This window comes from Parasteatoda tepidariorum, chromosome X1 (genome assembly GCF_043381705.1).
Source record: "Parasteatoda tepidariorum isolate YZ-2023 chromosome X1, CAS_Ptep_4.0, whole genome shotgun sequence".
NCBI classification, from domain to species: Eukaryota; Metazoa; Arthropoda; class Arachnida; order Araneae; family Theridiidae; genus Parasteatoda; species Parasteatoda tepidariorum.
Window position 1 is genome coordinate 62,813,976 of NC_092214.1, and position 27,713 is coordinate 62,841,688.

Genomic DNA, 27,713 nt, shown 5'->3' on the forward strand with positions numbered 1-27,713 from the left:
TCACCACATTGGAAGGCGAACGCTCTATCCCCTGAGCCACCGGTGCTGGATGTTCACAATTTTATTTTATTTGACAGCCGACCCACTTTGGGGTTTAAAACCACTAATATTCAGCCTTCTCCGTAGTCTTCTTATTTTGAATCTAATTCAGAAGACAAGGGAACTCTTGGATCAAGTATTGAGTGAAATTCGCCTTCGAAGATGATTCGTGTATTCAAAGGTAATTCCATGCAAATAATAGTTTTGGATTAGAAAAGTTACAGTTTTTACTCCAAGTTACTTTTGTTGTTTCTTTAACATCTGATTTCGCTTTTCTTTAGCTATTGTTTTCAATTGATAAAACTAAATAAAAATTGATGTACACATTTCAAAATTCGTTTATTCAACTTAATTTGCGCAAAAAATAGTTCTTAATAATTACTTATTATGTTTTATTTTTTATCTCTGTTTTTAAATCTTGCCAACTAACTAAAAATATATAATTCCAAATAAATGTTTCCTTGATATTTAAGCTCCTGTATGTTTCTCACATTAGGACGATTATAAATTAGTTTGTTGCAAATTAACCTTTTCTCTATCTGATTTTGTTTCTTTGAACTTCTATCCCCCAAAAAAAATTATTGCTGAAAATCAATATGCGTTCTATCCTAAATTCAAAAATACAGAATATTTTTGTCGGCTAGCAGTTTTTTGCTTGATTTATTGGTGATGAAATATGTAATGTTCCGTCCACTGATCTTTTGTTTTCCTAGCAATGCATCCAAGTTTTATCTAAGAACGTATCACTGTGACGAAAAATTTATTAACTCTATTGCTTTGAAGTGTTTAAGATAAATATTTGTGCAAAATAATTTTCAAAATTAATTAAAAATATTTTGGAAAATAATTTTCCAACCTTACCGTAAAATAGCTTTGCAATCAGTCTTGGGCATCAGAGACTAAAAATCATATTTATCACAACTATCATAACTACTTTGACATGCAACGTTAACACTAATAAAAGTGAAATGTCAGAAAATACAAACTGATTTTGATTTTAATTCAAAGCGGAAAATCTCACAGAGAAAATTGTGAAGAAAGAGGGGCTAGTTGTACCATCTCTTAAAAATATTCAGAAATAAGAAAATAATCGCGAGAAGAGAGAGTCCAATAAAAAGAGACGTGTCCAATTTCAATGAAGCAATTTTTATCTTCGTCGTATGACATGCGACGCCAACCATACGGGTACAAAAACGTCGGATGTATGAGATGTGACGTTGACAGGGAAGGGATTAAATATTTTGAATGGAAGAAAATTATTTTTTTTAAATTTTTAGTATATGGCCAGTTTTATCCAACTAGTTCATATAAAATTGGATTTTAGCATACTTTGAAGATATAATTCACCTTCCAAAATAAAGTTTTTTTATTTTAAATATTTTTTATTTTATTTTTTGAGCTAAAGGACTGTTTTATCATTTAAAGGAAGATTTATATTATTTTATTCACGTAGCCTTCATTTCATCCCTTCATTTTCACTCCCTTCAGTTTTGAAGTTTTACCCTCTATTTTTTGTGCCCGTGATATTTCTGGGCTGATGTGTTCCAAAGTAACGCGAAAAAAACATGAAGTCAATCTATTTCTTATGCCTAGAATCGTGTTTATTTCTCAATTTATAAACAGATGGCAGACTATTTGTCATGTGATTAGAGATAGTGTATTTGTAACTAGATGCCAGCACTCATCAAACATGTAAGCTAAAATTTAACCCAAAAATCAGAAATGAATAAATATATTGTATATACACTTAGTTTTATACAGGGTGGTCCCGAATTCATGGTACAAACTTAGGTACAAGGGTAGGTAACAGGATAATATAACAATCATTTATTGTATTGCAGTGCCGCGTCACTTGTCACATCGTAGACGTCAGCTCAATCGCGAATGACGCTTTCCTCCACTGAGATGCATCAAGTTGAACGGCAGATAGACATCTACTGCCCTCTACCGGTAACGCAACCAACAAATAACTCCATTTCTCTTTTCCTTATTTCCCTTGTTTGCGCCTCACCGCGTCATTGCCCATGCATTCCTTTACAATAAATGATTGTTACTATGTCCTGTATCTACCCTTAAAGTTTATACTATGAATTCGGGACCACCCTGTTTAATATTACAGAATAAAAAAATAAGCACTTTTATGAACGTTTCCTTAAAAAAGTTATGCGAACATTAAGGAGTTAAGGTCTCGATTTTGTTTGACTTTCCCTTACTTACATTCTCTTATGTGAAATTTTACATTTAACAAAAGTGGTGATCATACACCAGCAACAGATTTTAGCTAACAAAAATAAAAAAAAAAATAAAAAAATACTTTCTATTTTCGAAAGATTATGCAATTAAAAAAAAATTATAAATTCGAATTTAATTTATTTTTTAACATTAAATTCAGAAAAAATCTTATAAGATTTTTTAAATAAATCAAAATTGGTAAAAATTTATCAATAAGTTAGTAAAAGGATTCAAATATGTACAAATGGTGGCACTTAAGTATAGATTCAATAAACCTGCTTTGAAATCACTTTTCTTGTTACAATTTTTTTATTCAGCTTTTATTGAGAATAAATCTAAAAGAAGACTTCTGCCTAAACAACTCTTTCTTTTGCTGAGTTGGCTTGTTATCTAACATTGAAATTCATTCATGCTTTAAGAAGAATTTTATGAATGGATCCGATTACTATTGATAGAATAAGAGCTAAAATAAAGCTGATTAGGCAATACACTTTCATCAAAAGGAAAGGTCCACGAACTTTAGAATCTTTCTTTCTATTCTATAGAATATTCAGTATTGATCAAGAAGATTTGCTATCTGAGAAAAATAAGTTTTCGATTGAGTTATCTTACTGTTTTTAGGGAATCAAGTTTTAAAAGGCAGTTGATAAAGAGTAATGACAAGATCTTTCACTTTAGTGAATTACCAGGCACTGACCCTAAGTCAGACTTGTTTTGAGAAAATGAAATTAGCATTGAATGTGCATCCGGTAGCAGTTGCGAAAAAAAAACTAGCATTAGCTTATTGGTATTTGCGCACTTGTATACTTTCACTTTCAAATAACTTCATTAGAATGATAGAAGTGTGACTTCTAAAAAAGAACTGTTAAGCTTTGCTAGATTCTTTTTAACATTATTTAAACATTAAATTTTTTAAAATAGTTAGTGATATTTCAGTTTTTAATGCTAAATAATGTATATATTTATAAATTTCAAGTAATTATAAATAAAATACATCATAACCTTGCAAATAAAATCATCATTTATGATAAGCAAAGTCAATATTCCAGAAAAGCGCTATATAATTTTTTGCTGGCATTTGAATGTGTACGTATTTTCTTAAATAAAATATGTCGGTAAAATTATTTACTTTAGTGCGCAGATTTAGAATATTTTCATGTTTGGAAATTTTTTTTAATTTTAAATTTGAATATTTTAAGAAAGTTGTATTGTTGTCCTAAAAGAAAGGATTGGTTATACGCTTTATAGGTTATGATAATATGAATTTATTATTTTATTATTTTTCAAGTACTAAGCAAAGAGAATAAAAATGAAATCGCACAAAAGGTTAAATAAATGAATATATATACTTAATACACTTAAATAACATAAATATTTAAATTAGACTGCGATTAAGAGCGATCTGACGAAATGCTTTTAAGCGAAATATGCTAATGAATTATAAGTTGTGCATTGCTTTTTATTTCTAGAGTATTGATGCTGAGTTTTTTCAATTAAATGAAGAAAAAAAAATTAATAAAATGTAAATTCTCAATATTTAATGTCCTTTTTCTATCCCTGTGCTATTAAAGCTCACATTCACTTCAATTCTCAATATTTTATTAAAAAGTAAATGCTCGTCTAACAAACAAGCAAATAGTATTAATAAAAATGATTTTCGGTTTAAAAAAATAGAAAGTCAAAATTGCATAACCCCCTCAATACTAATGTTGTAAAGTGATTGAGTTGTAACTAGAAACTGGTTCCTAAACTAATTTGCACCGGTATTCCGTATAAAGAAATAATGCTGATTTATGTGAATTTACTGAAAAACCTAAAAATAATAGTTATTTTATTATCTGTTATTGTTATTTTATAATACAACATAAAAGCTCCACAATAACAATGTTTATGGACGAAAACTTTGTGTAAGATATGGATATATAGAATAAGATAAAGCATGGATCGGTTGCATTTATAACACTACTGGGATTAAAGAAATATCCGGAGTGCTTCATTTAAAATTCATCTATAATAAATACCGTTTTTCAAAATTTTGCGACTTTCATCAAACTTCTATAACCACTTCCATAAACATTTGGAAATAACCGAATTTTATCGACTGAAAATAAATTGGTTTTTATTAAGAAAAGAACTTTCCTGCCGTCGATTTACCGTAATGGCGAATGTTATTGAGTAAATAACATGCATTAAACTGTATTTTTGCAAGGAAAGCTCTTTTAAAAATGTATTTGAAATTTGGTCAAATTCCCTAAACAGACGACTGTTTATCAAAACCAATAGTATTTGAACTGATCTCAGATGGTAGAGATCCGTGGAAGATGAGCAGCAATCTGGTAGACCATTCACTTCGATTATTAATCAACATTTCCATGGAGTCAAAAAAATGATGCTCCGTGATCATCGTTTCACAATAGAGACATTATGGAACATGTTCCGACATCATTTGGTTTCTGTCAAGCAGTTTCAAAAGAACAACAAGTTGTAACACGAACTTTGATAAGTTGGTTGCGGTTTATTAGCATAATAGCCAAAAATGGCTATACACAGGAACTTTGAATTTAAACAAATTGAATAAAAACAACTACGCGTTCATTTAACTATTACTTTTAAAACATTTTATTACTGGTGCAGAAATTTGGATATATGCTTTTTAAATCAGGAAAAACTCAACACGCAAGTTTATGGCGCTTATAAGATAGAACAAGAACGAAAAGACCATTTCAAACTCTCTCAAAAATCAAGGTAATGTATACTGTTTTCTTTGATTATCTGCATAATGAATTCTGCCGACTGACCAGATAGTCAATGGAAATAATTATTCAAGTGTTTTGGGATGCTTGCTTGAAGCAATCGGTTGAAAAAGATCAGAAATGCAGTAAAAAAAACATGGGGGTTTATCATCATGATAATGCAAATTCTTACACAGCAGTATTATTCGTCAAATTCTGTCAAAGCATTCAGTAAATACTGCTCTACAAGCACCATTATTTCAGTTATGGCCCCATTAAGTTTTTTCTCATTCCCAAGGAAGAAATTTTTGTTTCGTGATTCTCGCTTTGAGTCCACTAATTTGATAAAAAAAATTATCTACAAATTTCACATGCATAAACACGAATTCAAGATACGTTATGGAGATTCGGAAAAACATTGGCAGGTGTTTATTGAAGTCAAAAAAAGACAATTTTGAAGAAGATGAAATAAAATGTTGACTAATAGTTCATTTCCTTTTGGCACATACCATCATTCTGAGTACTTTTTTTATCACAGTAGTATTTGAAACCACTAATTAATAATTCCCGAAAATAGACAAAACGTCTACAAGGGAGCTGAGTGCAAATTTGTTTTCAGTTTGGGTTTAGTATATTAAAGAAATGAACTATTCATGTACTCAGTTATTTTTAAAAAATTGCAAAGAAGAAAACAAAACAGTTTCAAAAATGCATTTTTTAGAAAAGAAATTAATTTACGAGTAACTGGAAAAATGCAAAAAGTAATTTTGTTAAAATTAGTAGGAAATTTATCTGCCAGGGAAAAAAAATATTTTTTCATAAATCAAGTATATGACCCTTGTACTAGAAACAAAACCAACTTAAACTCACATGAATGAACTGTAATTTCAGCTATGGAATAAATACTTAACATTTAAAATGATTTTTTCAAGATCTTTCATTTTTAAATACTGTTTCATTTTGCCACACATAAAAACAATCAATAAGTGAATTATATGAAAGTTAGAAAACCATTAAGGAAAAAATACATTAAATATAAGTATAGTTTATGTAGGTATACAGGTTTATATTATCCCCTTTTTACAGACAAAGTAGACCTACTATTAAATGGCTGTAAAGAACTCAAAGGCGTGAAATAAATTATGCATTAATAATGCATCTTGGCTTTTGTTTAAAGCGAATTTTACATCTTGTCAGAGTTTCTTAGATGATTACGTGCTTTTAAACTATCGGAAAACTTTGTTAATCTTTGCATTTTATTGATTCAGTTTTATGGATTCAAACGAAATCGATTCATAAATTTAAAAGTAATTTTATATTTCAGATAGTTTCATTTTGGAGCAACAAATGATAAATACTATACATCAGAAAACTCACTAGAAAGAAAAGTTAGTTTTTAATGAATTTAGAGTAAACTGAATGTTTTACTATAAATTTAACTGCTTACATATCATATGTGATACAAAGTATTTAAGTTTATTTAAAATTTTAAATTATTTGCAACATCTTGTCAATGTTTGCTTTTTTCTTTTAATGCGTCTGAACTAATATTTATCCAATTTCTGGGAAATGAAGAAATATAGAAATCAATCCAACTAAATTGGAACTATCTGATAATGCTTCGTTATATCAAAGAGGTTAAAACCGTGCTGAAGAAATGCTTATAACTGATTTAATTTGGTGATACTCCAGATCGCAACATTGAATTGTATATTAAAGTCATAAGCTTTTGGTGAGTAATTTATTTTTACTTTGTCTTTGTTTTAATTTTCATTGAGTTTTATGTGTGGTATAGTTCAAGTGTGGAATTTATTATAGCTTTGTAATGAAGATCTAATTAAATTAATCAAGAATTTGCAAAGACGATAGAGTTAAATAGTTTTTTTAACTTTTGCTGACTTTTTAAGTACGCTACTTTTTAGTTGTACTCAGAAAAGGCAGAACAGAGAATTAAATATTAAAAATTGCATAAAATTCTATGTAGAAGTATCACTTTAATGCACTATTTATGTAAAACATATTTATCACTATTTATAATGCACTATTTTTGTAAAATATTCCTGGTAGCAGAATCTGCAGCTCTATTTTCACGAGATCAAAATTGCCTGCAACCCTGACGCAGGCAGATACTCTTTTTGAAAAATTCTTTAAAAAAATTCGTTATATACATTAATTAAAATTTCGTGAAATGAGTAAAAAAAGTTAAAAAATTTTTAGAAGAAATGCCTATAAACAAATTGTTAGAATTTAGAAACAAATGATGGAATTAGAATGATTAAAAAATTTCTGAAAAAAATTAAATTGTTCTTTCTCATTTGTTTCCTTAACCCATTAGGCGGCAAAGCACTCGCTGCAAGAAGAACTAGTATTCTTTATTTTCTCCCTGCTTTCCCTTCATCGATTAATTTAAATTTTATAAATGTATTTCTAAATATGAACTATGATTATCCTAAATTAATTTTTATAAGAATGAAAAATATTTATTAAGTTTTCAAAATTTATTATGAGAATAGTCATAATGAGAGAAAGTTGACCTATTTTCCATTCTCTCCTTTTTTTGACACGATCCCTGAAAATATTTTTGCTAGAATTGTGGAAAATATTTATAAGTAATTCGTCTTCAATACTTTACCGAATCTGATTAAAAAAATTCATTATATGTAGTTGATACCGACCTCCTTGTTTGTTGTTTCCAATATGGGAACTTTGCGTGACGTATATTCGATTTCTTTCATCAATTATTCTCCATTTCAACATCGAATGCGATTGCAATCGAATGACATCGAATACGATTGCAATGGAATTATTCAGATATCAGCATGATAGTCCCGAATGCAAAGTGAATGATCTTCTTGCACGTCTGGTTAAGGTTGTCGGTCTTCTTAGAGATCTAACTATTGAGTAACTAAAACAAGAAATGGCTTGAATTAAGCACAAATGAAAGTACTTAAATGAACATAATATAGTTCTTGCTTTCTTCTTCAATAGCACGCCAGGCCTGGGTGAGCCATGGCCTTCCTCAGAATCTAGTTTCAAGATGCCCTTTTTTGATAGACTCTTCCAGTTTATAATTTTGAGAACTTTTAAATTTGTTTCTAGGCAGTCGACCCACCGAATCTTTGGTCTCCCTTTTCATGCTTCAGGTGGTTTTGGGTCGAAGATCTTTTTGGGAGCTCTGTCATCCTTCATTCTAATAAAGCGTCCAGCCCATTTTAGTATTTGAACTTATCTCAACTTAATTATGTCTGGCTCTTTGTAGATCTTAAAAAGTTCTAAATTTTCCTTCTTCTTCTTCAAGTATGTACTCTAAACATTTTACACCTCCGAAAATGCTTCGCTGTATTTTTCTTTCAAAAACGGCTAAAACTTGTCGTTTTTTGCTTTAGCCTATACAGAACAAAGTATGCCTAATCCGTTGTTAAATTGAATAACTAATTAAAAATCTACATTTTTCTTTGTTTCTAAAATATGACCTGTCATAGTGAGTAGTTATTTTTGGGAACAAGAGTTGTATTAGTGTAACAAACCTAACAAACTTGTAAAACATGTGTAACAAACCTAAAATGTTACGTCGAATTTTTTTTCTTCATTTCTTTTAATTTCGTTAAAACTATGCGAGATAAAGAATTTAGAATCATGGCAACATTTAGAAAAATTGACTTCAAACATGTCCCATAAAACAATCTAAGGAAATAAGAAAAAAAATTGAGAAGAATTGGACAAAATATCCACAAAAGAAATATCTGTTGTAAAAGGAAATGACAACCATGTGGTGTGCCTGACTGTAAATTATGAAAACATAGCTCTTAGAAAAACGATAAGGTGGTGTTATACAAAAAAGAAGAAAATTTAATTTAATCAACCCAATATGGCAAATTAAATAGAAATTGACCAGCCCAAAAAAATTGTAAGCTTTCGATTTTGCCAATTTTTATTTATGACGAGAAAATACTCTTATTGTTTAATTGCATAAAATAGAAGGACGTTTTCCAATCCGTAGTTTAAGAATCGAAAGAGTTGGAGAAAAAATGTGACTAAAAGTTTTGGTGCCAAAGCTCCTGTTTCGTAAACAAACTGTAAAAGTCAAACTAATTTTTTAGTGTAAATTCTTTTGTTCTGCTTTATATCTGCATTAATAAATAAAATAATTCCAAAAAATCAAACAAATATTGCCATTTGACATAGCCGTGCCTGGATAAATTTGCCCCAGTTTTTCAGCCTTATTTCTTTCTCAAAATATTCTGAGATAAAAAATAATCTGCAGAACTTTGCGGAAGAGTTTCTGTTGCCAGGAATATATTAACCATAATATCATCAGAATTACGTTCATGTTTATCTCAGTTCATTTGAACTAAGATGAATCGGAATTTCTTGAAATGGTTATACGTTCCATTATTCCGAAATGCCTCCTAGTTTAAAAGAAAATCATTTTGTTAACCTAATGATTGATGCCTTATCTGGCTCTTGAGCCAATAAATTTTAATCAACCAATAGTTAAAGCCAGCATTCAGTTTAATTCGTATAGGTATAAAAATATAAAATAAAATATTTAGTAAAAGTATGACAAGAAATAGATTTTTACACTAACCGTTCTTTTAAAATACTACTGGCTTGATTGCAAGGTTGTTCCGATCTTCAAATCTTTCTGGAAACTCGGATAAATGATCAGATTACATTATTTTTTTCCTGAAAAAAAGGTAAATGTTTATAATACATAATTGATTGAAATAAGTGATTGAAGTTTACTATTGATTCCTATTTCGTGCATTTTATTTAATAACACCCTTTTATTTGATTTTATCGACTTATAAATGTAACTATGCACCATTTAACTTCATGTATTTTATGAAAACAAAATTGTAGCATGCCCTTTACCTTTTGATCTATTTTGACGAATTGTTTGTCGCAGTACGTCCTCCTTTAGATCTTATGCAACTAAGTCCTACATTCAATTCAACTAACTACTGATATAATGTTTAAAATGTGAAATATTTATGTATTCGCAAGTTAATATTAGTACACGGAGGTAAATAATTTTTATTTCAAATCACTTTTGTTTCTTCTCATTCATGCCTGGCAAGTCGGGAAAACGGGCGCCTATTTTTGTGGCGCTTGAAGCATGTCGACTGTTATTTGTTATTTATATATTTTCGAAGTGAATGCAGATATTAATCAGGTAAATCCATTTGATTTACTATACTTATTTTATTATGCTTTAACTTTGTCATATTATAGTCTCGACTATCTCTTGTGCTATAATTAAATTAACCAATCTCAAATATCCAAATTGTAAAATTTTCCTCGCTAGCCATGAAACCAAGTTCAATAACTTTTTACCTACATTTAAACTTTTTCTTGTAATTTCTTAAACAAAACCCATCAACTATACGCTTTTGTGTTAGTATTTGCTATTGGTATTTTCAATTTTAGCATTTAACTCTTTGATAGTATTTGACAATTTGATCTGATTTTATTAATTTGTAACGGCAAATACTATTTTATCAATTTTATGTATTTTTGTGAGATAAATTTTATCACATTTCGATTTGTCTTAAAACCTTTAGCTTGGCGTAGCATGTTTTCGTGCGAACCTTATTCAGTTTAAATCTACATTTGTTTCAATTCATTTACTATCTGATATTCTGCCTAAGCATTTACAGAATTTGTGTATTTGCCTTGCGCAGTTTGTTTTAAAAGACCATTGATAAATTTTGGTCAGGGCAAAGGTAAATATCCCCACACTTACAGAATTTTCATTCTAAAATTATGGTAAAATAACCGGCAGCTGTCTGCCCATCTAATTAACCATAACGTTTACGGTAAAGAACATTTTTTACCTTTACAGTTTTGAAACCATTTACAACTAATATTGTTAAAAAACCATGAATGTAAAATTATACGGTTTTTAACCATTTACAATAAGCATGGTTTCAAAACCGTAAATAGTATTTTTACTGCATATTGATGGTTTAGCAGTTTCACGGTGCTGCCATCTATGCGTGAATTAAAGTATCGTATTTTAACACTTCAGGGTCATAAACTGGGGAGTGCAGGACACTGGAAACTCTTCGAATGTTGAAGGGAGTGGGGGAAATATTGTGGTGTCAACGTTTGTACTTGAACCCCCGTTTTGTCGGTCATGAGATTGACAGACTAACCCTCGTGGCTATAATATGCACTTATATCTGCCAGGAACTAAGTTAGTTCATTAGGTGAATCTAGGTGTGATAAAATTCTGATTATTTAACAGTATTAGATGAAAGCAGTAAATAATGGGTTTTCTCACTGTTAACAGTTTAAATACCATCTTATTTATGGCTATTTGACTGTTTTGTTTGAATATGGTAAGATAACAATTAAATAAATTGTTATTTAACCATTTTTTCATAGAAATTTCCAACAGTGCAGTCTAGGAACAAAACATGCTCGACTGAACTATGTTATGCTTGCTACGTTTTACTTAGGATTCTAACCAACATCTTCTTACCTTTTTGGCAGCTTTATTTTGCGTATGAAGAATTTATTAGATAAAACTCGCCATTATATTATTTTCCCGCTGCATTTCTACGCACTTTTGGTATTTAAACCGTATAGATACGATTGTTTTGTTGTGTTGTTTGATGTTTAGCTTTGAACCAGTTTATCAATTTTATATTTCATACATTTTATTAAGATAAATTTATGACTTAATCTTTTTATCTGTTTAAAAACCAATTGTTCAGTGCATTGTGCATTTTTTTAACCTTGTCCCACAAACCAACACTTAATTCAAAAGAATTTAATCCTTTTATGGAACTTGTATCGCTAAACCCCCAATTCAATTAAAATTTAACCTTTTTTAGCGACAATGTTTTATGAGGGAGTTCATTTAAAATTCAATTATAATGAAATGAAAATTACAGTTATATTTCAGTATTTTAATTTTTCGAATTCAATTTTCTTCAAAAGACTTTCTATTTATAAACAATTTCGTACATTTCCTTTCATTACATTTGCTTTAAACATATAAATCTACACCAAATATAATTCTGTTTCAAAAATTCCAAATAATTTAATAACTTTAAAATTCAAAGACGCTCTAAACGAGGAAATATTACAAGCGTCATGGTAAAATGGAACTAATAAAAATGTGAATTATTTATTAAGAGCATGGTGGAACTTTGAAAGCAGAAATTGAGCAATTTATAGGACCAAATAGGTTGCAAAAGCGTGACTTCTTTAATTGAAACTTCTGTCCCTACATTTCGAAAATAAATTGAAAAGAACTCCTTTCGACCATGCCAATAAAAAGAGAGTAAAGTGAATGAGAACGTGCCGAGTGATTTAAACTATTTTATTCGAAGTATAGTTATATATTTCCTTTAGTTCTGTAGACTGTATTTTATTTAATTCAGATTCTACTTATAAAAGTTTTATAATTGAGGTGCAGGAATATTATTAAAATGAAGAGATTTCGTGTATAACTCAGTCATTTCACTCTTTTTTCTAAGTGAAATAGAGTGAAATTTAGGGTATAGGTATCATATAAGCGATAGTGACATGTGATTACTATTTTACGTTGATATACTTATGATTCAGGCAGCACACATTTAACCACAATACAAATATCTAATCAATAAATACAAATGTTTAATTACAGACCCTGCAGCTAAATCTTAGTATTTTACAGTGATATCAAGACAGAGACTTTTGATTTAAAGTTTGGTCCATTTAACTCAACATTCAACTAAAAACTATGAGCAATAAACTAGAGCATATCAGTCTAATATTATAAGGATTTATTTTAGGAATATTATCTTAATTTTAAATGTTTGTAAAAAAACCTTAAAGAACCTTGGAAACTTCTGAATCAATTACACTTGGGAACATTTCTTTTAGTTTTGTCTTCTGTTCTTAAAATATTCAATTGAAAAAGTAAAGCAGAGAGATTTTAAAGTTCTGTATAGAAATTTTACTTGTTTAGTTTCAGGAGGACGCTGGTTTGCTTAATATGCTGCTAAGTTATCGTATCATTATATTAATTGACATTTTTACATTTCAGAAATTCGCAGTTATGACTTTCTCGCCGCGACTAGTATATCGGTCAAAAATTGATCTTACTATTTAGGTAAGTAAAGTCGATTAAATTGAAAAATGAAAAATATAATGAATAGGGTAAAAACCATTCTAAAATCTTTGCTTTAAGTAATAAATGACTTTTTTTCTTTCATTTTTTACTCATTTTTAGGAGAACAAAAAACATTTTAGGACGCATTATTTCTAAATGTTATACAGTTAAATTTAGTTATATAATCAATTCAAATTTTGAAAAGAAAACTCTGAAGTAAAAAGCTTACCTTATATTATTTTTAAATGAAAATAAATTAAAATATTCTTAACAGTAAAGATTTAGTTACATTAGGAAACATTTATTTTTTCTGTTGCATGAGATTTTTTAAAGGATCTTAAATATTTTCACGTGGCTGATTTCAAATCTGTAATCAGTTTTTCAGTTTTTTTCAATGACATTTTTATTCTATTTTTGTCGAAATATTCACGTTCAGAAATGTTATATATAACAGGGGTCAAGCAAATGTTGCGACTAACTTCAAGGGGAGCTAAGGCACATCATCAGGACTAAAATTTCATAGGAACCCATGCCCGGAAATATTGTCATTCGCAGGTATGGCTCTATAATGAACTGTTTCTTCGTGTGCTTCTAAACAAGACATAATAAGGAAGCACCCCACAGCTGATTACGACTACATTTCAGTTCATGATTTCCTATGTAATTTTAATCTGAATGATGTGCCCTAACTCACCTAGAAGTTTGTTGCAACATTCACGTTACCCCCTGTTATATGTATTGTTTTTAAACTTGTGCATTTGGATAAAGAATAGACTAAAAATGTCATTAAAATAATCTATAGCTTTAAAAGCAAAACTAGTTTCAGATTTGAAATCACCAAACCCGAGTTAATCAAGATCAAGTACTTGCATAATTGCAGCAAAAAAAAAAAAATTTCAAAGTATTGTTTCAGTTTCATAACCAAGTTAATCTCTTTTCTCCTTTTTTGAATCCAGTATCATTTGACATTGAACCCCAAATTCAATACATTAAAATTCTTCCACAGTTTTTTTTTCTTTTTCTCATTTACAAAGCTTAGTCATTTCAGTTTAACCCAACAGACAGCCGATTCAGTTCTTGTTGTATTAAACTCTACAAGTAAATTAAATTTGGTTTTATGAGATGAATCAGCCGACTTCATTTCTATCAATCTCGGGTTTACCTTTCTCTCTGTAAGATGGGTTGCATGATTAGAAGAGTTTACATTTGGCCAAAAATATCCAATTTCGGCTTTTGCGCTATTTCAATTTATTTGAACTTATCTTGATTTTGATGTACTTATTTAGTTTTCAACCGTGTCTCCGCATTTTAACACAGTTTTTGCTGTGGTAAAGACAAAATATAGTTTTTGCATCAAAAGTTTACGTCACTCACTTGGGACTTGTATTATTGAAATGTACATTCGATTCAAATTAAACTTTTAGGATCAAACAATTTACCTGTGTACTGTTTTCTCTATTTCCTGCTTTTTTAAGAATTTAATAACACATTATTTCTATGTATTCACAATATTCTTATTATGAAACTTTACATTCTGATCTTTTTTTAAAAAGACATATGTTTGCCGCAGCGTTTTTTAAAATCTTTTTCCATTAAAATCCAGATTTAATTCATTTGACCATTCCACATCCGCAACATTTTAAGGGCATGGTAGATTTCTTAAAATCCAGTGATTACTTTGGTTCTTTCGGCACTCTTTTATGCGTCTAATTTTTGAGCATTATCTCTGAAATTAATTGTCCAAATTAAAATATCCAATCAATCGAATCATTTTTCCATACTTTTAAACGACATTCATTGAAATAATTCAAACATATTAATTCAAATAATTCAAATATTCTCTTAGTTCAAATATTAATTCAAATATTTAATCTACAAAGTAAATAAACTTATATTTTTCGATCGATTTTTTTCTCATACTTTTAGACAGCCACATTGATTCGCTTTTTAATAATTAATTCTATATATAATTTTATGCAATTTGCGTTTCTTTAGAAATTCATACTAATTGGCAAATTAATTTTCTATTACTTTAAAAAGAAAAATAGCAGTTATTTGGGTTTCGAAACATTTATAAAGATAAAACTTATTTTTTACCGTTTATAACGCCTTGATTGAGTTAAATCACAAAGTAATCACTTAACTTGGTGTGGCGTAATAAGTTGGTTGCGTGTTAAACTTTCATTTAGGAAAATAGCTATGTGAACAATCTTGATTGCACCAGCTTTCTTGGAGTAAAACTGATAACCGCAGAAGATTTGTTCCAACATTTTCTTGAGTTAGGTGCTAATATTTTTATGTTAGTTTCTTCAACAGAAAACAATACATTTTTCTGTCAGGGAAGTATATTCTCATTATCTTTCTACGTTAAATTCTATCTTGTACGTATTAAGCTCAAAGTGTGCCAATTATGCATCATAACTTTTTATGCTCCCATGATTTTTTGCTTGCTCCTTAAAAATGTTTCCTTGGCATTATTTAAAAAATTCTACAGTTTGGTAGTACATGATATAACTCTTTTTTTAATTTTAATGCAATATGCAAATTTACATTCAGGTGTAATTTTTTTAGACTAGCTAATAGGTTAATCAAATGTAATGTAATGCAAAGTGTAATGAAAAAAATTTCTTTAATGTAACAAACACTATAGAAATTCCGTTACTGTTTTCCTCATGGTCTTGTAGTTAGCAAAACTTTTTCCGGAGATAAGAGACTTTAAATACTGGTTGAGGCACATGTCACGTGAGTAGTTAAATACAATAACATCCTCTCAAACATTAGTAAATTGCACATTGTTACTAATTATTTTACCAGATGAAACAATTATATATTTATTTAGTACAACTATTGGTCTAATTGCAGTAGTTTCACCTATTCCCATCTTCATAAAGTCCCTCACACATTAAAACACTTTTGCTCAATTTATCAGCATCTTTATGCACTTTTTTAAGTACAGTAACGTCCGTAATTTTTAAGTAGTTAATTACAGTAATGAGTATACAAAAGTTTGTTATATAAAGAGACATGGTTAATTTTATATTGTGTAAAGCAAAAAATTATCTGTTTTTGAACATTCTGCAGTAGTTTTTAGTGCTATATGATTCGTCATCTTAAAGCATTATTTTATAGGATGGTATTTTGTAGATATAATATTCATTCAAAAATTACTTTACTGTTATCTTTCATACTTTACACTGATTGTGATAATCTGATCCTAACAATTTACAGTTGCGAACAAAACTAGCACAGCAAAACTTGAACTTTTGGAACTTTTAATGTTAGTAATATCGGGTTGCATTTTATCATCAGCCGCTGCAGAACTAATTGCTTCAAATAAGATGATAAAATTTTACTTGGAACATCTTTAGTTCCATGGTAGAATTGCTTGGGATAACTAAAAAAACTTAAGGAGTAAAACCATTTTCATTGGGCAACACAGTTTCATAAATAAAATGACAATAGAACAATTTGATTCAACTCTTTTTCATTGTACCATACCTTTTGAAAACACTTCTAACAAATTTAAATAGAACATTTTTAAAATAGTAAAACTCCACCTTGGATATGTTTATTCCTAAAAGCAAAAATAGGTTTCAGTCAAAACAGTTTAAAAAAATCAATATATGTCCCAGATCTATAACGTATTAAAAATATATTAATATTACCCAAAGCTAATTCTTAGCGAAATTGCATTTCAGAAATAGTTTTAAACCTATGACGTATAATCTGAGATTTGTTTAATTATTACTTATCATTTAGTGTTATATAAGAAACAACACTGTTTACAAAATAAATGCCACGCAAATTAGACACAACAAGCTTATGCATTATTTAGCTCTATATTCAATCCAACACTGGCAAAAATAATTATTGAGTTATGGAGTTTAAACTATAATTCCTTTCAATTATTTGTATGGTGGTATAGTTATAATAAGAATGTAAATTCATTAAATTTATCATTCTTGCATAGTGTTTAAATTTAAACATTCTTAACTCCTTTTATTTTATTTTCAAAATCGACTAACGTGGCTACAATATGCTCGGTGAAAGATAATTTCAGCTAATTCCACTAAATGTTTATTCTGCATGAGTAGAAGAGTTATGACTAAATAATGATGAAGAAATGATTTTTGTTTACTTTTAAAAGAGTTGAGCGAATATTTAAAAGATACATTATTAATTAACTACTCAAAAGCTATTTAAAATGCAAAAGGAAAAAAAAACTTTCTCCTAAAACAAGTTTTCCTTCCTTTTATTATCAGGCTATCGAAAACTCCCAAACCAAAACGGGTAAGATATTAATCTATTCAACGCTTACCTGAAAAGCTAATGGCGTTAAGGAGGTCTATTGATGAAAGATGTAAAAATATTAGCTATTCAATCGATGCTTTGAAATATTTTTAAAGTAGCGTGTTTTGAAGGGTTAGCAATTTATTCAAAAGGATTTTGGATGCATATTTTTCTGAAGATTGTACTTTATCGCTACTCCAAACCTGAAAATTTTCGAAACTAATGTTCATGAATAAGTTTTCGGTAATTAGCATAATGATTCCATAAATAATGAATTAATTCAAAGCTGTTTTGTAGTTCGTAAAATTCTACTAAGGCTTCTATAAATGGCTATGAGTCATTAATGGATCTAAATTTTTATTAGAGAACGCAGTTTTTTATTTATATTTCCACGTGTTTGTATCAAATTCAATATTTTTTTTAAGATTGTTAGAAGCATGAAAAAAGTTGACTCGTGATATGAATGCTGCTGGAAAATAAAATAAGCGTGACTAGTGCAACTAACAAAATTTTGAAAGACATATATCTAGGAGAAATCCATTTTACGCAGAGAAAAAATTGTGGTAAAATTACCGTGCTGTATAGTAATGACATTCCTGGTAAAAAAAAATTCTGTTAATAAAACCAAAATATACTATATATGAACATTTATTTGTAATCATTTATCCGTTTCAGTTCGCATTTAGCTATTCATATAATAAAGGCTTGCGGAAATTCTGGTTTTCCAAATTATCGTTTTTTTTACCATAAATTTAGCGAAAATACGAAATTGAAAAGTAAATTTTTACCGAATAATTGGTTTCTATGCCAAGCTCTAAGGTATTATGATCAAATTACCAAATTTTATTTCACATTATAAAATCATTTTTTATTGTTAAATTTACCGAAATGATTACCAAAGCACTTCGTTAAAAATTACCGGATTTTTTGACGTTTCCTTAGAGCCAGAAACACGGTAAATTTTGCCACATTCTGGTAGTTTTGAACATATTTATTTCTCATTTTTTGTGCATGTTTTCAAAGAAAAATAGTTCCTAATATAGCAAAATTAAAATAGACACAATGACAAGAGTTTGAACTGTGGCATTATATTCTATAAATATAACATAGATTTCTTAATCGGAAACATACTTAGGTATTAATTAATTGTCACATTTAAATAAACATACAAATTTAAATTTTTTATGTATATAGTAACTGTTTATGTGCTTCTTTTTTTAATTTTCGAATATTTCCTTTTAATTTGGAATTTTAGTTCTTATTTATACATCATTTGTAAAGGAATTTTAGCTCTTATTTATATATCATTTGTAAGGGAATTTTAGTTCTTATTTATATATCATTTGTAAGCAAATGGGTGCTTCATACAAAAAACAAAACAAAGGCAACAATCAATAATAATCTCTAAATTTACATCTGCAAGAAATTATCATGGTTGAAATAATATTTTATTGCTTCATAAAAAGAAGGAATGTTTTCTTATTTACCTTTTTAAAAGATCTCGTTTCTCTGCATTTTAAAATTTTTTTTGTTTCTTAATTTTTCAATAGTAAAATAAAGCTAGATAATAAAAAGTACATAAGATGCAAAACATCTTTTATCTTAAAAGGGATTAGAATATTTTTGGACTTAAGATGAAAAAGAATAATATTCAGGCGTGAACTTTTTATAGTCTTTCCCTTTATAATACCGAGAAAAAAATCATTTTTGAAAAAAATTAAATTAATGATGATTACTATGAAGGGATTTTAGTCTTAAAAATGGTTTCAAGCTGGTATATAACTGTAAAATATGAAATTTCCTTTATTAAAAAAATTAAATAATAATAACCATTTATTTGAAAAACTACTTATGTTTTTAAAAAACATAGTGTTAAAGTTAATAATATTAAGTGGACCGGAAAGTAATGTCTTTTCGGTGCATTTGATATTTGTTATCAAGATTTTATTTTTACTCAATAATATATTCACCCTCGTTAGCAGCAATCTTTCAATGCCAGTTCAAAAATGAATCGAAATGGTTTTTAAGACTAACGGATGTTTAATGCGCCGAAACGACATTACTTTCCGGCTCACCTAATAATTTTAAAAAAAAACAGTTCTTGCATTTAGTTATTCAATACCTAACACCAAACTTAGAACTATATTTCAAATATCCATCGAAAGTTTCAAGTTCTTCTATATTGCGTACGTATTGGTCATGTGCGCATAACTCAAAAGCTTCTTTTGTTAAAACTTCTCAAGCTTGTTTTGTTTGTTCTGCACCCGAATTGTAAGGGACCGATAACTATTAAACATATTTTGCCCACGTGCAACAATTTTAAAATTCAGAGACAACGATATTTCGGTAGCTTCAAAGAATCAGTGTCTTCCTTAATTTGAAATAACCCGTATTCTAACATTTTCTGTTACCTCAAGAGCATTGGCTTCAATACAGAAATTTAGCTTTTAACCCACAACTTAGATGTTTAATGCTTAGAAAGCTTAGTTGAGCCAAAATTGGCCAAATTTGGCTCTTGAGCCAAAAACTCAAAAGTAACTATCTAGAACTATATTTTCTAACAAGCTGTGTACTTTAATTGCTCAAATTATAATAATCAGCGCAGGATACGTATTTTGTGTTTTAGTATTTGGAAACTCTTTCTTATACCCACTTCTGGGAGATGGTTATTTTTATCAACTTCAGTTCTGATAGTATTTTACCTAAATTGAGGTAAATTATAAATGAAAATATTTTATCGATGCAGGTAAACGGATAGCAAATTATGTATATTCTTTCTATTATATATTTTTCAACAAGCTGTCGGATTCTTTCATCGCATTTTAACGTTTTCTAAAAGTAAAATTCATTAAACGGTAAATCCAAAACTGGCTTTTACGCCAAAAACTCTTAATTTACTAACTAACTAACAAAAAATTAAGCATTTAATAATATTTCAGTAAAACTTTTCTTTATGCCGGAATGAAGGTTATGTAAAATTATCTAAAATATACTTTTACAATAGAAGTTTTCTTGAGGCAGTTACCAATAGATTTACAAAAGAGGCTGTTTCTGAACCTCAAAATATGGGGAAGTGTCTATTCAGAACAGTTTTGAGCATAAACTTGTTTAAATGCATTTACTCTTTCGAATTAGGAAGAGCTATGTTGTCTACTGATCAGATTATCAGAAAAGAATTTCGATTACCGTGTAAAACTTATTCCAAAGTATCCCCTTACTTGTTGTTAAAGGATTAATATGCAAACCATTACATCATAATCACCACCCAGACAACATTTTAATTTCTAATATTTTTTCCTGTGATATTTTATTGTTCTTTCGCCAAATATTCACATCGCTAACTTTTTTATTTTGGTACCTTAACAACACTCTTCCCACGCTGTAAAAAACTATTCGTTTGGCGCAGAATGCCTTTCTTGGCGCAGAATGTTTTTGTGCCCATTTAACCCCACATTCATTTCAATTCAAACTCACGTAATCGAAGATAACCAATTCCAAATATTATATTATTAGAATTTATACTCATTGTTTCGTCAGACATAGTTTGCAGCACCGTTTGTTGATCAGCTTGCGTAGATTATGTAATATTGGCGCTAAGCGCAGTATAGCCGATTTTGGGGCTTTTTTCCCATTAAAATTATGTGTCACACTACACTTCATGGTACATGGAACTATACTTTTATGGTTTAAAAGAAAAGATTTGTTTAATCAAAGGTCTTATTGAAAATACTGTTAATTTATTTAGAAATGCATTTTTTGTACTGGAATTTTTTCAGTGTCTATTATTAAGACAGTCATAATAGAATGGTAATTATTTATTTTTTCACAAATAGGAGGTTTCTTTTAGTTGTTCATGCTCTTCTTACAACACCAAGACGCCTTAAAATTTATTGGAAATGAGGCTGATGGGAGTTTTAAAGGAGTGTAAAAGTTACAAATGACCATTTCGGAAAAACGGACCAAATGGTTTATTAAAGAAAAAAATTTAGGTTTAAATGTTGTAGAGTATGTCAATTTTTAAAGTTAAACAAATATTTAAATTACGAAAGTGATATTAAAATAAATTGGCACAACTTGAGATTCATTCAACTGAAAGTGTTTTTTAATTTATCAGTAGATTTATAAAAATTCTCTTGCTAAATTGAAAAGTAATATCAGCAGAAAAATTGCTACCCATAATGATAAATTTCATCCTTTTTTATAAAGAAAAAAAGCATAATACGATGTTAATTTCATTATTTCTTATAAGAGTTTCTTAATGCCCTAAAAATTGACTGAAAAACTAATGCTTCAGCTAAATTAAAAAACAGTATCATATAAAAAAGTCTACTTTTTTATTTCTGCAGAGATAAAAAGAAAAAAGAAAGTTATAAAGAATTTTAGAGAGCATTAGACTTGGCTTTTTTTTTAATTTGTGACGATGACTTTCATAAAAAAAAAAACTTTTCGTGGTAATCTATAAGAAATTCATTGCATTTTTCTTTGATTAAATATTAGCTGGAAATCCTTTTTTTCATAAATTGCTTCGTTAAAATTTTTATGAAGATAAGAAGAGGAGTAACAAAAACATTTAGGAACAGAGCACAGATAAATAATTTATTCCAGTTTCATTAAACAAAAAACTCGAGGTCTTCTTTTAAAAAAAAAGTTTTTTTTAAAGAAAACTACTTATTTCACTTTACATTCAACAAGTATTCATTTGCCTTTCTCAGAAAGAATGTTTCTTAACCATTGATAAGAGTTTAAACTCTTTCTATTTCTCCGTACATATCCTTTAAACCTATTAAATAAGCTGCATATTTTTTTAGAAAAACTCTTACAATCTTTGACAGTTAATTTATTTCCTTCAAAATGCAACTTTTTGAAGAACTAATGCACAAAGAATAAAAAGACTTTTAAGGTAATTTTCTCGAAAAACTTTCATACTCTGTCTACTGTCGTTTAGCAAAATAATGAGATTACAAAAGAGTGCTCCCGTGAGGTTTCCAAAATTTCACAGAAAAAAAATCCGAAAATGGAAACCACTTGAAAAATTCAATCAATACATCACTTTAAAATCGATATTTGCTTGTCGCTTTAAAGTAGTGCAGATATATGACAGTTGGAAAATCGAATCCTATTTTTCTAGGCAGCATCACGATTATATTCTATTTTAAACTCCTTTGCATGATTTATCCTTCATTCCAAGTGTTATTTTACTAAAGCCTTTATCTAAATACAGTCAAATCTCGTTAATACGAAAACGCTTCCCACAACTTTTCGCCTAAAACGAACTCTATCACGTTATTTCGGAAAACAATAGTAATTGAATAATTTACCATAAACATAACAAATTTCTTCAATTTAAGATGAATTAAATATGGTAGCTAAGGAAAACAAACTCTCCATTATGACCTTCGCAATGACCTTCCATCTTGAAATGAGTTTATCACTTTTCCTGAACTGCCCAAGTGAAATTAGTGCATTTTTTTGGAACTGAGGTGAGAGTTTGCTGCTAGATCATATTAATTTGCAATTGGTAACTTTACAAAATAAACTTGGAGGGGGGGGGCATCTTTAACGGCGGATTATGGGCACCTACCTAGGTGGTGATCCTGGAGAAAGAGAAAAGAAATACCTTGTTTCCCTGCTAATGATAAGATTTTATATTGAATGTCATATCAATGTGATCGTAATTTTAATTTTTCATTTGGCTGTTAGCAGATTTTTTATTCTAAATTTATTGCGGATTTAGTCGTGAAAATAACTGCATAAAAACTTTTTAGTTTGCAGACTATTCAGAAGATTTTTTGATTTTATTGAAGGGATTCTAAGAAATTTAGAGATTGCAGCAAAGGAAGAATACCTGCTAGAACTCTTTTGAGATTTAATAAGAAAAAAGAGTGATTATTAGAGTAAAGAAATGTACAGTGGTTTTGATTTCAGCAAGAAAGTGCGTATTTTCTTTGGACAATTTCGAAAAAAGTGGATTTTTACTTAAAACAAATGCAAAATACAAAATTTCAAACAAACAATAAACAATTTTTTAAGTTCACCTTAAAGTGGTAAATGCATTTTTGCATTTTATTTTCTATATATTATATCTATTTCCTTACTACTTAACAAACATTATTTAGATTCTTTATATCTTTAGGGATTTGTTTTCTTAAAATCATTCTAAAAGCCGTTTCCTGTTAAATTTTGAAAGAATTTTGCAAAGCTTCGACTTTGTCTTAATGAGGTTCAATTGTATTTGTCCCTTTTTCGACCTTACGTCATTAAAATCCCACATCTAATTAAATTTATCCAAATATAATATGAACTTCAAAGAATTTCAAAAAATATTGATCCACATTTCAGGGAGCACAGAAGTTCATGAGAAAAAATAAATTTAACCCTTTTCATCCCATCATCGTAGCATAAGTACATTAAATCCATTATGGGCAATTTAACTTCATTAATATTTAATATATATTAATGCATGTACAGGGTGCAAAAAATATAATTAAATAAACGAATATTTAATTACTTTTCTTGGATAAAAATAAAACGAATAAAAATGAGAAATTTAAACTTGTAACTCTAGAAATATGGGGGGAGGGGGGTAGCCGCAATCTGAAAAATTTGATCTCAGTAGTTTAGTCAGGAGAGCAGACGAAAGTTTTAGATCTTTTTACATCAATTTTCGCAATATCTTCGGAATTAATGAAGCTAATAAAAGTGCTCGCATTTATAAAACAGGTTTATCAAAGCTAATTTCATTGAAAAAAATTATTTAGTATCTTACTAATGGAAAAGCATAAAATTTTCTGGATAATTCTGAATGATAAGATCTGAAATTTGAAGGCAATCTCTCTGTTAATTATTTAAATGTATGACACCTTTGAGGTGGAGAACTACACGAAATGTAAAATTAACCTCAAGGGGAGAAAATACGTTTTTCTGTCTGATTTCGGTAACCTAAAATATCATCTGCACTAATTAATTGGCAAATATATGGTTAGGTTCTTGAACTACTTATATTAAGTCCTAGTACACGAAAATTCAATATTCAGAAAAATGATCAAGGTGTTTCCTTTTTTATTTTACGTTCATTACATTTTAAATTCTATGTCATTAAACCTCACTATTACCTTTGAATATGAGACAAAAATTTCAAAATTATGACTTTCATTTGAATAGGTGATCAATTTGAACTTGAATTATGGAAGGAATATTGTAATTTGCATTGAATTTGCTATGTCCAGTCTAATTTATTTCATAAAACTGTAATGTTATATGAAATAAATTTGATTGTGGTAAATATTAGAAACATTTTAAAAATGCTGAACAATACGTGTGATTTAATGCACGCATATCCAGCCCTGGGAAATACAGTCACTAGATTAGTCAATTTCTTGCGTGGAGATATATATTATGCTTACGCGAGTATACATTTATGCAGATGCAATCACGTGCTCAACTAAAACGTTATTAATGACGTGAAACATGAGGTAGCATATGTAATTGTTTCCTACGACTTTAAATGGGATACTTTATGATAGTGAGGAATACGGCCGTATTCCAGAGATTCGAATATAGAGTAGAAAATTATGATGGTATGATTTTGTATATTTGCATAAACTGACGTAAGCAAGTATAAACTAATTTAAATATAATTTATCAAGTAATATTTTGGTGGCGTAATTTCTATTCTATCTTTTGAAGCAATTAGTATGAAAAGAGTAATTGGATTCCTAAATGTTTTTAGCATAGCTGAAACTCTTACGGTTTTATCTAAAGGTTTTATTTCTAAATTTAAAAAAATAGCTAAATTTATGCTTTCATATTTTATTCTTGATTAAGTAAATGTGATTTAACTAATAATGACTGACATTACATAGAATTTATTTAGCTATAAGAGGTCTGCTAATCATTTTATGTGCTTTTAAATGCTGATGAAATTTAAAAAAATTATTCTGTTAACTGTTAGTTATGCAAATATTATCCCAACTAAGAACGTTTCTTAAAATTAAAATATGTTGTTGGATATGCTTGTAGATAAAAGATTATAAAAATGGAAATTTACTGGAAAATCATCAAATAAGAGTAATTTTTGTCACGAAAATATCAGTACACTAATTAATAGGTGGTACAATACAATATCGTCGCATATACTTTGTGTCTAGTGAATGACTGACTAATTTCAAAATTAAGAAACTCGGAAATAAGAGGTGATTTAGGGATGTTAGCTAGTTTTGTGATTTGGCACAAGAGTCAAGGAAGTCTCAAACGCCAAGTTCATTTATACTACCGTGCAATTGAAAAGAAAGTGAGTACTTCATAATAGGTTCAAGGAAAGTATGAACTTTTTTTTCCTCATTGCTCATAATGGGAACTCTAAAATAAAATTTAAAAAACTGATTTAAAAAATTTCTGAAAGAAAATTGCTTATCTTACAAAAATGCTAAATGTAAATAATCTCAATTTTGAATATTTTGTCACTTACATAGATTTTTCTATTGCACGGCAATATACCGTACATAATTGATTTATATTACGAATCTGATTTAAATTTTTTGGATCCACCCAGTACCTTTAAGATAAGAAACTAGATTTCGGTATGGGGGTAGAGAAACAAAACAAACGGTGTGTCTATAGTGAAAGCTGCAAAAATTTTATACGGAAAATTTAGAAGCATAAGTCACCAACAGATGATGCTGTACGATGTGATATGAATATGAAGGAGCACAAATAATGAAGAACTGTAATTAAACCTAAATATTCCAGTACTGGAAGCACACACTGTTCAATTGAATACAAGGCTTAAATCTCATAAACGGCAATCTCCTTTCACGTTTTAACGCCAGAACTAATCGCTCTGGTCATCAAATTTTTATAGCTCCATCAGCAGTAAAAAATTTCTGTACAGAATGTTTGCACCCTTCACGATAAACATACCGTTTGTTGCATTCCTATATCGCCCTTCTGAGAATTTCAGTTATGAAACCAGTCAGTCTTCCTCTGGACATCCTGCATTCGTTGCTCACGGAACAGTGCCTTTTTTTCCAGTTGCACAGAACTACCAACCATAAAGCACATCTTAATCCATCTTTCTAATTTAAAATTAACCAGAAGTCGTTACTTTAATTACTATTTTCTTAATTTATTTATTTTACTTGGAGACATTTCGCATTGAAATCTTATGGATTACATTAAACACACGTCTCTTAAATTTAAACCATATTTTTATATTGACCAAGTACTAAGTATAGTTTTTTTTTTTTTGCTCCGAAATCTAAGGTTAGCAAATTTTATTTGCTCTAGGTTCAATCCTAAATGGAAGTTATTCTCGGTTTTCTTTCTATGCTCCGTCTTTTCATTTGATTTATGTTTGTTTGTTTGCTTGAGTTTTTGGCGCAAGAGCCAGTCTTGGCTATGCCGCGCCTCCAACTAGGTAGATATTTTACAGCTAGGTTCACAATTCTGTTTTGGTTTAAAAACTAGATATATGTATAAATGCCAATATCCTTAAGGTACGAGAAAACGTTATGTAGTATGTTTATGTTTATGTAGTTATGTAGTTATTAACCTAAATTTTCAAATAATTCAGTTCTTTTAAACTGTTTGTTTTGCGCATCACGTCGTCTCTTTTCCAAACATATATCATTAAAAGCCACATTTAAATCAATTCTTTTAATTTGTTGTCGTCTCTGAAGTTGAAATTCGTTAAACTATGTAAGAATATGCATAATTGTTAAAAGGTTATTTACACTGTTTGGCGAAATGTGTCCTTTTATGATTCTTATGTTACTAGACACAATACTATTCAAAAGCTTATTAAAAGTAGAGCAACGCTCACAATCATAAAATAAAAATTCATTCCAACTTATTAACTGAAAAAAAATTGAGAAAAAAATTCCAAAATATTCTTTACTTGCAGAACCTTATAAAATCGTAACCGAATCTGGAGAAAAAAACGTTTTTATAATAGCTGAAATATTATAACATTCTAATTAAAGGAAATTATTTTTTATTTATTGGAATGATGAATACACAATCATGTTCTATAAAGAATAAAAAAAACTAATAAAAATTTAAACGAATTTTAAGACAGCTTCTTGAAAAAGCATTTTCTCCAATGGGGGTATTTAATTTACGAGTTTCATTAAATTATGAATAAAATAAAATTAAACTACAGTTTAATAGTTTAAAGCTTCCAGAAGTAAATTCAAAACAATGAAAAAAAATACAATTCCTCTTCTATATAAGCGGAAACCAAAAACCAGTATCAAATGAAACATTTTAATTAGTAGTTTTAAGAAAAATATAGTCTTAAGCAAATTATCATTCTA

General features: G+C 28.8%; 1 protein-coding gene across 2 annotated transcripts in view; it reads right to left on the reverse strand.

Annotated features, from left to right (window-relative positions):
- The window catches only part of LOC107452601 (5-hydroxytryptamine receptor), a 134,500-nt gene that overhangs the window by 59,937 nt on the left and 46,850 nt on the right, over positions 1-27,713 (reverse strand). The window contains exon 2 of one of the 2 annotated variants that reach the window (XM_071187889.1): positions 9,592-9,689. The exons of the other annotated variant lie outside the window; for it this stretch is intronic. The gene's annotated coding sequence lies outside the window, so the exon portion shown is untranslated. The remainder of the gene's footprint in view (positions 1-9,591; positions 9,690-27,713) is intronic. 2 annotated transcript variants of the gene reach the window in all.